Raw genomic sequence first — 16270 nt, 5'->3', positions numbered from 1 at the left:
AGGAGAAGCACAAAATCCCAGGGAGCTTATAAACAGGATAGGACTTGAAAACAGTCATTTTTGCTGACCTCACTAGGTTAGGAGATTCCAGGAGTTGTTAGATCACATTATGAAAGCAACAAACTGAAAATACACCCAGTCCAGAGAGGGCGTTAACAATGCTTTAGAAATACCAGGATCCATGAGAAAGAAAAACACAAACAAAAAAACCCCAAAAGCTGAATGGTGTCAGTTCTGGTCTCAGCAGTACCAAGAGGAACAGCAGACGGAAAAGCATGTAGCAGGGCTGAGGCAAAAAGCATGAAATTGGGAGTCAGAAACTACTGAGAATGACATGCTTAGAGATAAAACTGTGTTCAGTGTCACTGATAAATCACTTAGGTAAAGGTGTCTGAGGGAGGCCGATTTGGGAGTGCAGAAGGAGATAATCTGCAGAGCTGCAGTGCCACCCAAGCAGAGATCAGGGCTGCACTGCATTTTGAAATCAGCACCGGCTCCTGTGCTAACCCCCCTGCAGAAATGGGGTTTCTGCTCATGCCAGAGCAGAAAACCCTCCACACCTCACACCCGGGTAGAGACACAACCCCCAGCCTGTGCAAATTTTCTGTCACAAACGCACTGTGTTTAACCACTATTCTTGCTTTTCAAAACAACAAACTTACCCCAGGGGAAAAATCCACAAATCCCCGGCTGAACTCGGATGTGACTAATCTCTTCTTGTGGGTGTAATATCGGAAAATAGGACAACCCCTACAGCACATGCAGATTGTACTTCAAGAGATGTACTCAGAGGGTTCAAGTTAAGAACAGGAGCTGAGGTTCACCTTTTATAAAAGAGACACCGTATCCCACTCCAGATAAAGAAATTGAATGAACGACCTGTGCTGTAACACCGTCAGGGGAAACACCCTGAAGTCACCTTAACAGGGTAACGGCTGAAGAAAGGCTGGTCTTTGACCCTTTGCCATGGAAGTACCACGAAGGCCAGTGCAAGTCAAACACAATTAAAGATTTAATGCAAAGCGGACATCCCAATGCATCAAGTGTCACTGGATACTGATCACAAACACCCAGAAGTCTTCAAGGAGTTAGCAGAATCCCTTAAGAGGTACACATATATATCTGTATTCATCGATCATCCCTGTCATGCACAGCTGTAAAATTTACAGTTGCAGTGACAGAAAGCGGCAAAGGAAACAAGCAACAGCTAAGGAAACAAGGGAATATAGGCAAAACAAATATATTCAGTCTGTGGGCTAACAGCATGACATCAGTCAAAAAGAGAAATGGTGGAATTTGGAGACATCCAAATTAACCTCAGAAAGGCTAAGCTGTGATAGCAAACGGTCAAAGCCAACTGGTCTGCTACAAGTAGTCCTAGTGGGAAGGATGGATACTGACAAGTCAGATTAGATGAAGAATGATATTAACTGTGCACTTTCGGTTCACCCTGGGGCAGGAACAAGTTTCATTGCCTACCTTTTGGAATAAGGTCAGCTAGTGAAGTGTTGCAACAAAAGAACAAAGACTGCTTGGAAACCTTACAGGCATCCAGAAAATAACTGATGACATAGTAATAATGGCATCAATTCCGGTGAAACACTTATCAGTACTGAAGAAAGCGATGACAAGGGCTTATGCAGAAAATACTGAGTTCAGGGCAGAAAAGATCCAGCTCATGGTAAACCAAACAATTACATTGGACAAAAAATTTCATTAGGAAAACAAACAAGAAGGCAGCAAAGCTTTAACCATCTCATACATGAAATCTTCACAGGACAAAACACAAACCAGTACATTGCGTAAGGTCCTTCCTTACGTACTTCCCACTGTAGAAGTATTTCTGAATGATTTCTCCTTGCAGATGATAGACATCTGATTGCTCCCTTGCAGTATGAGACAGCAGGTGGTCATAGGCAGGGGGAATGATGACATGCTACAATAAATAATGTCAACTCTCTCTACTATCCTGCATCAAATTCCGACACCCCAGCAAGTAAGACATAACTCACACAGGTGCATAGAAAGATAGTCAAAGGACTTCTCCGCTAAAAAAATTCATGTCTCATTGAGAAAGCTAACCTGCAGTGTAACACAGAAGCAGATGATCAGCACAAAGCCCAACTTTAAGTGGCAATTTGCTAAACACCCTGACAGAAAAATATCTGCTAATATAGGCATTACACAAGCTGTCAGTAGGAGCTGATGGAAAGAAGACAAGAAATGGATTTCAGACCGAAAGATCACAATTTAACTAAATTGTTTCTGTGACGCTTTCGATCCTTCCTCTGCGGCGGGTGGGTTGCATTTAGCCATGCAGTTTTCAGGAAGGGCCAGGCCTCTCCAGCTCTTCCTCCTCTTACGACTCCTCCGTGAGGTTTTCACATGGAAATGTGCCTTCTTGAGACGTATTCCAGAATTTAGTACTGAAACAGATGAGCCCAACATTAGGGATTAATCAGAAAGCTGCCAGAGTTTCTGCGGTAGTCTGCTCCTGCTGCAGGCCTCGGCGGGAGATGCTGTTTGATCGAGAGCTTGTTTAGGTGCAGGCTTTGGAGTGGAGAAAGGGCAATGCCATATTGTGACGGACTTTGCAAAATTAGCCACTTATTATGACCAATGCGGTGATGGCAGCAAAACGGGCCTCAGCCGTTGTAAGGGATACCTTCAAAAGCTTTAGCTTTTCTTCCCCGTTTCTAACATGGTTGAAACTTTCTACTCTCCCCTCTTCCAGGTTCCTGATGAAAAGTCGACGAAGCAGTTGAGAAAGCGGAACAGAAACAGCAGAAAGTTTTAGCCACCCCCTCTGCCTGAAGTTGTTGTTGGCCTGGAGAAACGAGAGAGACGCCGTGCTGCGGCAGCGCCGGCGCAAGCGAGGCACGAGGCCTGGCTTCTGAGGCAGACGTCACAAACATTTAAACAGCTGTCAGAACCCGCTCAGGCTGTCATCGGGCCTGACCTTAAACCCAGTTTAGTTTTTAAATGTTACGGGGGGGCGAGGAAGTGGAAAAAAATTAAAAAAAAAAAAAAAGCTCCAACACAGTAAAGTTGCACAGCTGCCTGAAATATTAAATGAAAGGACTGAACATCTGTTCGCTTGCTTTTCAAACTTTAATGGTTTGGAGAGATATTCTGTTGTCTTAGATCTTTAAGAACATCTGAGACCCATGCAGCTTTAGCACCTGTGAAAAATCCTCTCTCAAAACATGCGTACACTTCAAAGCTTATTACTCCTGTTCTTTGCCAAACATATGTTGCCAAACACCACGACAAATTATTAATAATATTTAGGTCGTACTTGACTTCTGTGTAGTGAATTTCCTGAGCGAGCACCAAAACACTACTTAAGCATCAACAAGCCCATAATGCACGGTCAGAAAGGACCATGCACAAAGAAATCGCTGGAGAATTGTTTACTAGGAAATAAGTGAAGTATTAGATTGATCCATTTTTGGTTTGCATTAGTTTGGGGTTTTTTTTTAGTTACTCCTTCCTTTTAATTTCAAAATTTAAACCAATTATTGTTTGCCAGGATCGGGCATAGTGTATAATGAACTTGTAAGCTTCCTGCCACAGGATACTATTGAGAGAGTTAAGGGAATTGTAAGTGGGAACAGGAGGGAAGTATTAGGCATTTAGATGTATAAGAATACCTTCTGCAGTTAAACTATGCAGTTTATATTTATATTGGCCGTCAAGCCCTCTGTTCCGGGACATAGGATGTAAAATAGAGAGTAGACAAATCTGTAGTATAAACATCATTGTAATTTTAGAACTAGATGTTTGCAGTGTGCTTCTGGGACCAAATATACAGCATAAAGTTATACTTTGCATATTTTTGCAATACCAGACTTCAAGAGGAGGCAGAAAGTGAAAAGAAAAAAACTGGTCAGCAAGATTTCTGTTTATATTTCTGTTTTCATTTCTAATGGGTTTCCACTGGAGGTATTTATTATCACTCCACAGGGCTTCCTTTGGTACCACAACTTACAGCCTCAACTGTCTGAAATTTTAGCAGGCAATGTAAGATTACAAACTTTAATTCCACATCTGGAATATTCTCTTTCATTTAAAGAAGATCTAAATGTAGGTGATATTTCTTTCCATATGCAACTTTAAAAAGAGAAAGCCTAAGGCCCTAAAGATATGTTGGCTATAAGTGAAGGTAGGCTAACTTTCTTGCCACTTATGCATTGCAATGTGTTTTTAATGTTTTATAAGTTGATGATTCAAATGAAAAAATGTATACCAGTAAAAGTAAACAGGTAGTATTAATAATAATGATAATGATAATAACAGCATTAATAATGCAAATCCCATATAAGTCTCTTCAAATTCTGTGAAAGATAAAATGCAATTTCTAAAACCCCCTAAAACTATTAATAAATCTTCATTAAAAATTAAAACAATAGAATCAAAGCAAAAGAATGGAGGAATAAAAAGCTATGGCACTTATAAAAATTAATTCATCAGACCAAAGGGGACGTATTTTCAAAACAAACACAAACTGTGAAGAAAGTTCAGGATTTGGGGGCAGGGAGCTGTTAAAGATGGAAGAAATTATATGGACAAAAAGCAGAGTAGAAAATGTTATACGTTACTAGGAATTCATTGTTTTCCACTGAAGGAAAGAAATTAATTCTTGGCTATTTATACAAAGGGAGTATCATCATTAGGTACTGTTTCATAAAATGAAGACTAAACAGTGAATAGAAGGCAAATTCCGTCACCTCACACTATTTTGGAACCGTGGTGCCACGCATGCTCTCTTACTGTCATACACACACTTACCATTTACAGAATACTCATACAGAATGAAAATTTTTTACAAACTCTCATTTCCTACATGAAACTAATTCAAAACCAAAAATCGGAAAGTATGGCTTAATAATAGAGAGCTAGATACACAGTGTGAAAATAATCCAACAAAGATAAGAAGAAAATTGATTTAGGAAGACATCCTGTTTGAAAGTAATCCATTGTTGTCTGAAAGCCGAGGCTTAGGTGCAGTAAATTTCAGATATTAGAAATATTTTGCCCTCATACATGTCCACAGCTATAAGACTACAGATAGGGTGCCCTGATTCCAGATATAGGCTGTATAATGGCCATTTATTGAGCTATGCGGTTTTAGATGCCATTCCACATTTAACAGCTGTGATGGAAGACCTCTGTGATATTCATTCCAACACTGACACCCTCAAGTCATATTTCTTCCCTTGTCACAAAGTATTTATTTTTATCAGCAGCTTGTCATTCAAGTGTATTAAAAAAAAAATGGAGAAACGGGCAGTTGCGGAGCCTCTATGTCAACCGTGAAGATAATGTCTCTCAATTTAGTGCCACTATTTGGTTATTATACATTCATAAATAACCAAATATCAGTTCAAAGACTCCAGGCATCAGAACTGAGAGAGGGGACAGAAAGCATAGATGGTATTGAATTTTTCACTTACTCTCACAAAACAAGTCATCCTGTTAATAATCTGGCTCTCATCCCAGTCAGACATAACACATTTTGAAGTTGTCTTTCTCCCTGGCTGTGTCAGAATTGGCAGCTATATTCACAACTAGAAAGTTTCCGAATGGTCAGACAGGTTTGTTTTGTTTTCTTGCCCTCATGCTAAAGACTTTTGCAGTGCCGGTGAATAGAAGAGAACAAAAGCAACTGGCATATCTGCAGTTGCACATTAGCTTAGCATCACATGGGTATGGACTCAGAAAGAAATCCATTGAAACAAGTGGACAGTCTTAATGACAGAGGAGATCTCGAAGTCTGAAGCCTAAAATAATAAAGCTAAAGCCATGTTAAATTTGTTCCTCCTCTGATTTGTATAAACACTGAGGCAGGAAACAGAAACTGCTAGCTGTTCTTAAGACAGGAAAAAGAACATTTTTCATTCCATGTTACATTAAGCAAAATAAAAATATAATCATTAAAAATAATAATAATAATAATAATAAATAAATAAATATATATATATATATATATATATATGAAGGTCAGTTAAGGTCTGTCTCTTCCCCAGGAATAAAACTGTAATGATTCTCAGCAGTGACTCAGCATCACAGCACCTACGTAATAAGTTATTTACAGACTCTTATGTCATGCAACTAATACTTTACCATGTTTGTCAAATAAAATTTTTTAAGTTTAAGGTAACAATTTAGTTTCTAATGGGAACTGGGGCAGGTGGGAATTCAGGACAGAACAGCCCTGGGATGATGATGATGAAGCCAAAGTTATTTCTGATTCGCTGCTAATCATTCTGTAACGTAGCCTACATTTCTACATTTCCTACACACAGAAACTCAAATCCATCATACACCTAATGTAACCATTAGATTCAGCTCACTCCTGTGATCAGGCAGCGGTGGGGCATAATGCAGGCAGCGGTGGTGGGCACCGTAGCTACATGACATCTTTAGCAAAGCGAACGCGCTGGAGCTCCTTCTGTCTACAACTATATTTACTTGTGTTCTCGTGCTGCAGCAATTGGGGGATATGGCTTGGGATTTTCTATAGCTATACCTATGGTCAGGTATCCCCACGGTTCACTTCCATTTGCATATACGTTTATATACTGACCTCTGTCAGTTGTTCAGGCATGTCTGAAAGGGAAATTACCAATGTAAGTCAGAACTGCCGAGAACTGGAACGTAAGCCTCAGGCGTTTAATTGTGCTTTATACAGTTTCTTCATATTCTTTAGCCAAAGTCAAAATTTTGTATTAACGGCATCACATGTTTCCTTAGGAGGCTGATGCTAAAGCCTCATCTGGAAAGGAATACATCCTTGTCGCGAATCCTGATTTAGGATCCTGCTGACTGCGCCAATTTGTCGTGAATGAGTGGAATGCACCTCACTCAAAAAGAGAGAAGCAGCAATACGTTTTATTGAGGTAAAGTAATAATTTGTCAGAGTTCAGTGAATTCGATGGAATTTAACAAAGTTTAACAGTGGTTTACCAAGGTTCAATAAGTTCGATGGCAAGGTTCACCTTATTAATTACTGCATGGAAGAAACATACAAAGGAAAATTGAGTTAAGAGTCGAGTTAGAGTGATTCACACAGAGGCCAGGGACGCAAAGGGTAAGGAAGATCCTCCCACTGAGTCACGAGGTTCAGAGCGGACACCCTTGCTTTCTAAACTCCTTATGGAGCCTAGGTGCAGCTAGGCCCAAGTCTCAGGCTTGAACAACGGTTTATGTCTAATGGAATTACCTATACAAAGTTTATAATCATTAATATTGAGTAGCTATATGGATTAGTAATGTCTCATTAGTATGAATTCAGCATGCTATCAGTCGCTTACCAAAGATGTGCTGTTGGTAAAAGGTCCCTCTGTCTCGAGGAGCAACCTTGCGAGGTGTCCCAGCTCCAGGGGAGATCACCGCCATGCAGCCACGGGGAGAGCTCGCAGAAGGCTCACTTAGGCTCTCATATTTATGGAATAAAGTGGTTGGCTCGTAGTCAAATTACATGCGATGGGAAAAGTATGCATGAGACTCCTTGTACCCACAGCTTGCTTTGTTCCTTGATAAACGAGTCTTGGAAAAGCCACCCGCTATTCATGTGTTAATCGCATGATCTGTGTTCCAAGCTCATATGCATCGATGCTCACGGAGTCACTCTGCTCCTTTGTGAGTTTCCAGAGAACAGATTGAAACTAGAGGAGCTCTTGGCCAGGCTACAGCTCAGGCTTTACCTCCTTTGTAGCCTGTAACAAACATGCTACTTTGGTTCAGGGGTCAAGTGCAGACATCACAACCCTCTACAAGTAAAACAAGTACTGTAAATATGTAAGATCAGCAAGTACATCCCCAAATGTGGTATATGATTTATTATGCATTGTAACTCCTGTTCCATCCTATGAAAAAAACCCAAAACATCAACTAATTTTATCTCTTTAAGTATGCTCTCTACATAACATGACTTCGTTGGGCACATCGAGTGTATGAACCCTTTTCATATCTTGGAAGTGAGAATCTGTTTTTTTCTAAAGCTTTAATCTTTCTGCATAAAATGTATGACACTATATTCCAGATAGTTAGAGTGTGCTTGACTTGATAGATCATGTAGTGATCTAAGCCAAAACCTGCTGGTTTTAAGCCTTCTAATGAACTGCTGCCCAGTTCTGCCAGCCAAAGTTGGAAAATGCTGGATCGCTAAATTGAGAGACGTTGTCTGACAAGAACATTGTGCAGGAGCTTGTGAGTTTCTGCTTCTGCTGTGTCTGAGCCATGCCCAGTGGCTTGCCTGGGAGCCTGCAAACCAGGCATCGCTCTGCCTTTTTTCACCTGAAAGCCCCAAATCTAGGGCTGAGAAAGCAAACCCGTGGAGAAGCCCATGGTGGTAACTGGTGGTCTCCAAGGCAGAGACTGGGATGGGCCCCTTCCACTGCCAGGGGAGACCAAAACATGCAGAGTTCTCCTACCCCCAGAGCAGGGGCTTTTTGGATAGAAGCACTCACATACTTCCCCCCCAATTGTCCCACTCTGCAAAAAAGAGTTACAGAGGAGGGAATGGAATGTGGTAAAAAAAATCACTCCTCTTTTGCAGTTCCAAGTTTGACATGCTAAATTCTGGTAATACTATCCCAAGACGCCCAGCTACTTCAAGGCATTGTGTAGGAGCTGTAGGTATCTAATTCAGAGGCAGCTGATGCTATCATGATGAAAGCCACAATGTGCCACTATTTTCTTTTTGGTTTTGGGAGGGTGGGTTGGTAGGCTACCTGTTTTTAAAGTAGCAAGTTGCAAGAACCCCCCAGTTAAGAAATTCTAGTCAGCCTCCCTTTGTAATTCCCCCTGACTTGGCTGTCTCCTCTGGCATCCTCCAGATATGCCCTGCCTACCATTTTCTTTCCATAGAAAATCCTGAAGCATCCCACAACATTCTGTCGTATAACAGGACATCAGTATTTGTTAAGCACAGCTCCCTAACAGTACAGTACAATAGACATTCACACTGCTGTAAAATTAAGCTAATGTGTTTAGTAAATCTGTTTCTAGAAAGGTTACAGAATGTGCTGCTTCCATCATTACAGGTGAAGCATGGCTTCTATGCATTTGACATTTTGCAGTGTGTTTTCATAGATCCTAAAAGGTCTTTTTGTCATACAATTATCTAAAACTGATTCCCTTAGGAGACCTGAACATGAGCAGCTTCTCTGTTCATATGCATCAATTTCCTCACATAGAACATTGATCCTCATGAGGCTTTTCTTGCTCTACATCCCACTAGAAGGGCTCATATATATTTTGTAATTTTTATCCATATATGTGTGTGTGAGTGTGATCTTTTCCCACCTTGAAAAGGTGATGAGGAGGATTGTAAATTACTTTATTTCAATTTACTCTGAAATGTAAACTTTTGTGAATGCATTTGTATTTCTGCTCTTTCCCAATGCATCATAAAGTTGTAAGGGTTTCACAACTACCATTCATATTTTACTTGTGTCTTTCTGGAAATGTCAGGGGCAAGTAATATCATGCACTGCAGCCTGAGCATGTATCTACACGTGCAATTTTATATTCGTGTCTGCATAACGTAGTATGCATCACTATTTTGAGAAACAAGCTTTGATCTTTATTGTTGCTAACAACAATATTAATACTAATGTGCAGTATTCTTAACAAAGCGTATCATGAGGCATTTTGCAATTCAAATACAATTAAAAAGCAACATCAAATAAATGTTTGATTTTGATTTAAAATATGAGTGATTCAGCTCTCTAAATATGCACAACATTAAGAATATTAGAAAACAAATTCCTAAGGCTGCCTTCGTTGTCGTCTCAGAGAGCAGGGCTTTCTGCAGCCTACAGATGACTGAGGTCCCTCCTGGTCCGTGAAATTAGAATGGAGTTCAGCTCATGAACCCCGAGGCTGCCGAAACACCTCGGCACTATCATCAGGGCCACCCCATTACCTTCACAGCACCCAGCAGCTTCATTCCGTGGCTTCTTCTCAATCAAGATATAGTTTTCCAGGCTCATCAGCTCCACCTTGAAGAAGACAGCTGTTGGCAGCGTGGTTGCCCTAGCAGTGAGGGCTTTATCTGATGGTAGAGGATGTCCAGGTGTGACTGAAGATCACTGAATATCCTCTTCAAAAACCTTAGGGCTGCCGCTGGAAAAAGTATGACCCTAGCCTGAATGAAAAGCTGTTAGAGAGGACAAAAAAGCTAACATTTATTTACAAACTGAGCAAATTTATGCAGAAACTCACTGCGAGGCAATCACTGAAACACATAACAACATCGTTTGCTGAGAGTCACTATAATTTGAAATCTCATATTGGTTTGCCAGTGTTGCAAATATTTTTCTTCCTTCCTTAATTCACACATACGTGCAGAAATCCACTTTCCTTAAGCTTATTATTTGACCCTGCTTTAACAGAGGGTCTGTCTGAAGTCTCTGCACTTTGGACATCTATTTTATTTCTTAAAATGAACTCTGTTCTTTAAAAGTGAAATGAAGGCTTCTGAGTATAATATATATCAGATGAAAAATTTAGAGCAGACTGTACTGCTTCATCCTAGTTGATAAATTAGACATTATGATATGCTGTAACCCCTCCCAGTAGTACTCCAAATATTATATATTGGTTTTGCATATCATCTTCTCTTGGGAAGTATGCTTTTTCACTTGTGAGTTTAGTCACTGCCTCCAGCAGAAGTTATACAACATCAGAAGAATACCAGAAAAGGAGAAAAAAAAACAAAACAAAATGTGAAGAAATGGTGGCATGCCAGAAGAAATGACTATAATAAACTTACCCATGAACATGAACTTGCCCGGCAGACTTATACAAAGCTTTTCACTGATTCTGCTCCAGGTGTTGGCGTTGCACCGGCACGTGCGGTCGGTCGGTGGGCAGGAGGGGGTCACGTTCAGAGCAGCATCACTTCTCTGGAGGGTAGAAGGTGTTTTGCAAACCATCGTGGGCACCTTCGTGGGGTGGGTCCTGCCTGAACATGGGCCTGCAGCGGGGAAGCTGCCCAGCTCCGCTGCTCCGAGGAAACCCCGCTCACAGCTTCATCTGCAGAGGCAGTGCAAGGATTAAGGTTATTAATATAGAGCACTTTAGGGACGAGGAAGCTGTTTTGGCTAAACAAAAAGACATTAAATGCCTTTGAACGTATACCATGTATCACAGACTACCTGTTCCTAGGATCTCCATGTTAAAATACTGGCAATGCTTTGCTAGTTTTTTTCTGTTTTTAAATTCAGTTTTCACTTTGGATTGGTACACTTATGTTTAGCTTATGCAAACTACGTGCTTGTTGAGAAACAGAGTGAAACTCTCTCAGTGATGGCTAACATGGGCAAGGAAGCCATACGTGCTTCTCTGGTCACAGTGCATAAAAATCTGTAATAATGTAGTAACGCCAAGGAAGGCTGGGCACTCTTTAATTCGATTATCCCACATTCTTTCTGAAGCAGGACTTACGCTTCCACATGCAGAGAGAAGTAAGCCTGATGGAAGGGAAAGGGGCTTCATTAGCTTGTCAGGGCTAAAAGGGATATGTTCTCCAACACGTGAAGACCATTCTTGGAGATTTGTTGCTCTGCCCTAAGTTACCCACAATTGAATTTATTCATGTTTCCAGAATGATGTGGTTCCTAGCTGCTGCTGTGGGAAAGACTATTATTTGGTAAACTATCAGGCCTTATGATGGGAGTGAAGGGGTCCCACACTGTTTATGTTTAAAACAAGAAATCTATTGTCTGGTTATTATATAGAAGGGTTAAATTTGCTGCAATCCCAGCCATGCCCATCCATGTTACAACAACTACTCCAAATTTCTTCTGCACAGTCTACCTGATTTTTCAACCAGGTTCAATGCTTAATGAGTTAATGAATTTTCAGGATGGTATGGAGCACTTAAGATGACCTGTGTATGAGGAATTTTGAGACCTATCAATGTGGTCCTGCTATTATGCATTATTCGCTGAAGGAAATGATGCCTCTTCCAGAAGAATGTTAAAAATAGTTTCTACCTAGGTCATATCAAAAAATTTCTTGTAGAATAATATGGATGATTTTCTTTCTTTTGTGTGTTCTGTGTGGGCAGTAGGCAAACTGTTAGCTGAAGTAAGTGAAAACCCAAATTTCAACCTCTCAAGAGCTGGCAGCCGCTTAGAGAAGTCTTAATAGGTTTGGCAGGAGATTCAATAATATTTTATCTGGACTGTCTTAGTGGTATAAAGCTGCTACATTTAGTGAGAATAGTAACTAAAAAACTACAAGTAAAGGGAGAAAAAGTAATTCTAAAGACACATAAAACATAGCTACCATGATTTATGCTTTTACAGACTTGCTCAGGAACAAAAATAACTGCAAGTAGCTATGCTTCCTGACACTCTTCCTACCCATGCCTAACTAGTCTAGGCGGGGAAAATAGTAGGTTAATCCTACCCCTTGTCTAACACTGCAACAACATTAAAATACAGTAGCAGCTTAGTAAATTGGTTTTGGGCGCGTACTTCTGGTTGCTCCTCTTAGTTAATATGGTGGTCACAGGACTGACAGAAAAGTGACAGTAACTGCAAAGGTGGAATCTGCAGAACCGTATTTCTGGCAGACTGTTGGCACTCTTCACCAAGAACCCAACATGATCGCTAGGAGCATCACACATTTTGTCCTGCGTCTCCTTAGCGCTCCAATCCCATGGCTGAAATTTGGCCTCCACTTCCATTGCACCTCCCTCACTGAACTTCCAAATCAGGTAAAATTATCATTAGGCAAAAATGAATTTATACTAGATAAGATAGTAGACCAACTGATCTTTCTTGTTTCCTTCCTTCCTCTGTACCCAGGACCACCACAACCAAACAGCATTTGAATGTGCAAAGATGATCTTTCTTCTCTACCACTGATTTCGTGAACCAAGAATTGCTATTTGTCTCTGCTAGAAGTATTCCTATAGATCAAACACCTGTAGTTATATGGAACCTACTACAGATAAATCATGTTTCTGCAATAATTTTAATAAGTTGTGATCTGTGTATATTGTATTTGATGCTACTATTCCACGCATTGTGTATGCAAATACCAGAACATTCTCCACTCTATTTGAATAATTTTAGGAAACTTGCTATATCTGACCACTTTGGAACAACTTGGACTGAATTATTGACCTTCAAGGTTAAATTATTTTATAAATCATAAGCAATAGAAAGTGTAACTTTCTATTTCTTTTGACAATAAATATTGAAAAAGAGTTTTCCAATTTTGATGATATGTTCCCAAAAGACACATTTTTGTTTTATGGCTTTAAATGTTAAGGATCTGCTTTCTTGCTTGTTTATATTTTCTGTATAATATTCCAAATATTCTACTCAGTCATCTCCTAGATTATTTATTTTCTGAAATTGTGGTTGATTTTCACTAACTCTTCTTTTAATTCACAAAAAAAAAAAAAAAAGCTAGAAGGGTGTCCTGGTTTTGCATGGGATAGAGTTAATTTTCTTTCTAGTAGCTGGTATGGTGTTATGTTTTGGGTTCAGTATGAGAAGAATGTTGATAACACACTGATGTTTTCAGTTGTTGCTAACTAGTGTTTAGACTAAGGCAAGGATTTTTCAGCTTCTGATGCCCAGCCAGCGAGAAGGCTGGAGGGGCACAAGAAGTTGGGAGGGGACACAGCCAGGGCAGCTGACCCAAACTGGCCAAAGGGGTATTCCATACTGTGTGATGTCATGCCCAGTGTATAAACTGGGGGGAGTTGGCCAGGGGAGGAGGATCGCTGCTCAGGAACTAACTGGGCATTGGTCGGCAAGCGGTGAGGAATTGCATTGTGCATCGCTTGTTTTGTATATTCCAATTCTTCTATTATTTTTATTATTGTTATTATTATCATTATTAGCTTCTTCCCTTCCATTGTCTTAAACTGTTCTTATCTCAACCCACAAGTTTTACCTTTGTTCTTTTCCAGATTCTCTCCCCCATCCCTCTGGGTGGGGGGGAATTGGGCGAGCGGCTGCGTGGTGCTTAGTTGCTGGCTGGGGTTAAACCATGACAAAGGGCCAATGGTGTAATGATTACTGCAGAAATTACTATAAAGCCACTCCTCCATTAACAAAAGAAAACAGAGTTCTGCAGCTTTTTCTGAAGACCATGTTAACAACCTAATAGAGCACTTTCTTCCCACTCTCCCTATTACTTCAGACAGCTGAACAGTAGAAGAACACCTGTGTTTGTAAGTAAGGCCTTATCCCTCTCAGAGTGTTTCCTTCCTTTTTACTGGTATATTTTTTCCCATTATCACAAATATGGGCTGATACTTGCCAATGGTCGATAAGATTTTTTTTTTCCAGAATCCTTTTTGTTTGTGTCTTTAACACACTGCATGCCTGGGCAAGGTAGCAAAAAACAGAGAAAAGAATTTACTATTACATCTCCACGGGGTTAACACATTTCGAGCCTTACAGATGCAAATAATACCAATTGCTGGTTGAGGCAGTACTAAACCATATTCTGCCTAAATTGATTCTAGCAACAGTGAAATTAGTATGTTAAAAAGAAATGGGGGAGGGGAGAAGCAAATCTGGCATAATTTGGGCCATCAGTTGGACAAAAGCTGAGGTAGTGATGTTAACTTCAAAAAATGTCTCTGGAGAGCCACAAAAGGCACATAGATAACTTGATTAAGATCAAAACAGATAGGAAATGCTGCCTGTCAGTGCTATGGGCTTGAGCACTACTACCAATATATAACTTGAACCGTTATTTACTGGCTTGGTCTTGTTGTACAGTCCCAAAGGTCTTTAGAAGATACATTTATACAGTACAATCACCACATCCGTATTAAATCATGGGTGAGAATCTATTTCAATTTCTTTTTCACCTTCAGCTGTTTGACCACAGACCATACAGACATGATTTAGAAATCTATCGGCTACTCCTTATATCACAAGGGTCAGACTAGTCCCTAGCCGGAATAAATAATGGAGACTTCAAAACCACTCTAATTTTGCTCATTAACACATTAGGCTATCCTTGCTGCATTTCCTCTTCCATTTTACATATATAAAACCGTCACAAATACAACATACAAATAGATTTTCTTTGCATGATAAAGGGATTTTTCTCCTCTTCCAAATTCAGTTTATGCATTGAAAGAGCTGAAAAACTGTATTAAAAAATGCCCCCACCCCCTGCCACCAAACAAAAATAAAGCATTCGCTTCTAGCAGTGTTAAATGATGTTTGATGCTCCAGAGAGCCTTCAACATTCATTATAGAGTCAACCAGAGCTTCATTAAATATCAGTCTAGCATGTGTATATGTGGTACTGAGCGCTGGCCTCAGGAGTTCCCTTAGGCAATGTTCTATAGGTTTCTTTCATCTGTCATTTTGCTTTGACTTGGGGCGATTATCACTTTTATCATTGACAATAGAAAACTCATTCCTGTGTGCATTTCGTTTTCATTATTCCTTGCCCCGTGAGGATGACTGACACACACAGATTCTTTTTCATCTTTTAAAGTATTGTAATTAATCATTTTAAATTCTCGCCTTGGAGTGTTCTTTTATTAGCATTGGTGGATGAAATCAAATTAAAACTGTGTATTGGTACTGAGAAAATTTGCTGGGCTATCCGGGCCTAGTAGCAAAAGACTAACTCTCATACATTTTACACTGGTTTAGCTTAGCTGCCCTGCATATAGTCTATCCTGATATTCATCAACATGAACAGGGTCTGAATATGGGCTAGGGAGTGCCTAATGTTCTGAAATAGCAAACACAAAAAGCTGAAAAAAACCATCCTTTTTTTCTCCATGGGAACATCACTGGAGGTTTTTGAATCTGAAAGTTAGTGCGGACAGCTATGAAACTATTTTGAAAACAAGGAAGAAAGATCTTAAATGTACAGCGTTGGTCAGAGACTGAGGAGACCTGGGTTACAGCCACTGCCATGGGCTTCACAAGTTACCTTCAGCAAATAACAAATTCTATTCTTGTTTTCCACCTGCAAAATTAAGATATGAGTGGTCCTTCTTCCCTCTTTGCTTCATTTGTTTAGGTTGTGGGCTCTTCTGTACAGAAACAGCCTCATATAATTGCCAAGGATTCTGTCTACCACAACCTCACTTAAGCACTAATGTCAAACACATAATAATTGTGTGCCATTGCTGTAATAGTTACTGCTTGTGCGTTAAATTATCTGAGAGAGACAGCACTGACAGAAGCAGAGAGAAGCCTTACTCCTGCAGGAGCCGTGCCGTTCCTCTCCTCTCCGTGCATCAGGACAAATTACC

The sequence above is a fragment of the Buteo buteo genome, chromosome 1 (assembly GCF_964188355.1).
Source record: "Buteo buteo chromosome 1, bButBut1.hap1.1, whole genome shotgun sequence".
Taxonomy (NCBI): Eukaryota; Metazoa; Chordata; class Aves; order Accipitriformes; family Accipitridae; genus Buteo; species Buteo buteo.
The sequence above is the reverse complement of the archived record's forward strand: the minus strand, read 5'-3'. Positions refer to the sequence as shown.